A 2,743-nucleotide genomic window follows, 5' to 3' on the forward strand; every position below is an offset into this window, starting at 1 on the left:
ATATATATATATATATATATATATATATATATATATATATATATACATATATATATATTTATATATATATACATATTTATACTTATATATATGTATACATATATACATGTGTGTATATATACATGTATATATATACATACATACAAATATATATGTGTATATTTTTTTCACACACACATACACATATATACATACTCACATATAGATGCGTGTGTATGTGTGGACAGGTAATCAGGCAAATAGCTTGTTTCACTTCTACATTAATTTCAGTCGTTGGGCTACGGCCATATCGTAGCACCATATTGAAAAGTTTTAATTGATGAAATGCTTATATCTATGTCTGATATTTACTTTAGCGAATATTTGCTGCACTGTAAACTACAGAATACAAACGCAAACTCCGTATTTTTAAATGATGTCATCGTAAAGAAAGAAATACAGATGGAGGCATAGAATCACACACACATACACACATACACTCATACACACATATCTGTGTGTGTGTTTGTGTGTCTGTGTTTGTCTCCTCACCATTGCTTGACAACCGATGTTGGTGTGTTTACGTCCCCGTAGCTTAGCGATTCGGCATAAGTGACAGATAGAGTAAGTACTAGGTTTACAAAAAATAAGTCCTGGGGTCGTTTTGTTCGACTAAAGGTGGTGCTCCAGCATGGCCGCAGTGAAATGACTGAAACAAGTAAATGAATAAAAAATAAAAAAAGAATACAGTAATGTATCATGTACCTTGACATTATACACAATAGTACACTTGAAACAATCTCTCTAAGACCATCGTGAGTCTAGTGATATAGTCACTGACAAGCTATCAGGTCGAAAGAAAGGAATATAGTTTAATAATCCTTTCTACTATAGGCACAAGGCCTGAAATTTTGGGGGAGGGGATAACTGGTACTTAATTTATCGACCCCGAAAGAATGAAAGGCAAAGTCGACCTCGGCGTAATTTGAACTCAGAACGTAGTGGCAGATGAAATACCGCTAAGCATTCACCCGGCGTGCTAACGATTCTGTCAGCTCACCGCCTTCAACGAAAGGAATATAGTGATGTACTAAACAGCTTTTGATAAAGAAAGGTGGAGTATCTGAAGAAAGGAATCGCAGTTGGAAGCTCGTGATAGTATGCCTTGATTACTACAAAGTGTTTGACTCCATTACGTGCACGTGGTTTTTTAAATCACTACAACGAACAAAACCAGCGGATGTCTTAGTTTCTGCTGTCAAAAGGCTCGTGAAAACCCCCCTCTGCAATCCTCACGCCTGTAGCTGAAAGGGGAACGACTGTCTCTGCTGTTGTTAGTATTTCAGATGGAATATTCCAAGGGGGCAGTCTATCGATACTTTTATTTCAATAAATTGAAAATCCCCTGTTAATGCAATGTTGAAAACAGGATTTGTACAGGTCGTATTTTGTTTGGTGGAGGCACATGGCTAAATGATTAGGGTCTTGGATTTATGATCGTAAGATTGCTGTTTCGGTTCCTTGAACAGGTGGCGCGTTGTGTTCTTGAACAAAACACTTCATTGCACGTTGCTCCTGTCCACTCAGCTGACAAAAATGAGTAAACCTGCGACGAACTGGCGTCCCTTCTAGGTGGGGAATATATACGCCACGAAACCGGAAACCCGGCCCTTATGTGTCGTTATGACTCGAGAAGGTAACTTTATCTTTTTTTTTTACATATATTTTGTTTAGAAAACTATTCCACCATCATTTCAAAAATCTTCAACCAACTCACAAACTCATGCTGTAACCAACAACCTGTCGTTAAATCTTTCTCTCTGAATATGAAGCCTGGAAACTTATCGTTAAATCATCTAGAAACGTGTTCTGTTTTCACAGCAGAATCTCTGATCAATTATGAATACAAAACAGGAAGTTTATGTTAACATTGCAGTCCATGAGGAAGCTCAAGCTAAGACCATCATGGATTCAGATGAACTGGCCAAGTACTAACACTACGTTTCCCCCATGAGATACTTTGCAGTAGATGCAGCAATGCTTAATGAAATATGCAGAAGAATAACTCAATCAGACTGTGAAGAGCGATATCAGCTTAACTTCTTTTTTTAAAGTAGTAGTTCTCCAACTTTAAAGCTGTAGTTCTCAAACGCGCAAAATATACTCATTTGAACCACAGTCACCCCTGTCTATCAAATTGAACTCCTACGAATACAGGTTTCATGAAACGGTCAGTCTTCTTGTACATCAGAAATACCAGTATCACAAATATGAAATGAAATGAAGGAATACGCGGGAACATTGAATAACTAATAACAACGATATCTAGATGAATTTTTGTATCGAATGTTTTACATTTGTTTTTACATTCAAAGTGTTTCATATGGGTTGTTCACAAAAAATCAAGACGCAAAATAACAAGAGCACTCAGAGAGTGCAAACCTCTGCCAAGGCAACACCAGCGTCCTCTCAACGATTAGCCAGAGATGATTTTGAAAATGAGAATATCTGAAATAAACTCGACTGCTCTCACAAACGAGAACACCAAAAATGAACCCGACTACTCTCAAAAAACAGGAAAAATAATCCAGAATCCTGTCCGGTATCAGTTCGATCCCAAAATCTAATCAACCACACTAAATCGTCGTCGAGATATATTTTTGCTTACGACGTTTTCATACATACAGAATGGCAGAAATAGTGGTGTTTTGCAAGTAGACATATCAAAAGACTATACGTTCTACGCATATTGACAAGTACATTA

The sequence above is a fragment of the Octopus bimaculoides genome, chromosome 9 (genome assembly GCF_001194135.2).
Source record: "Octopus bimaculoides isolate UCB-OBI-ISO-001 chromosome 9, ASM119413v2, whole genome shotgun sequence".
Classification (NCBI taxonomy): domain Eukaryota; kingdom Metazoa; phylum Mollusca; class Cephalopoda; order Octopoda; family Octopodidae; genus Octopus; species Octopus bimaculoides.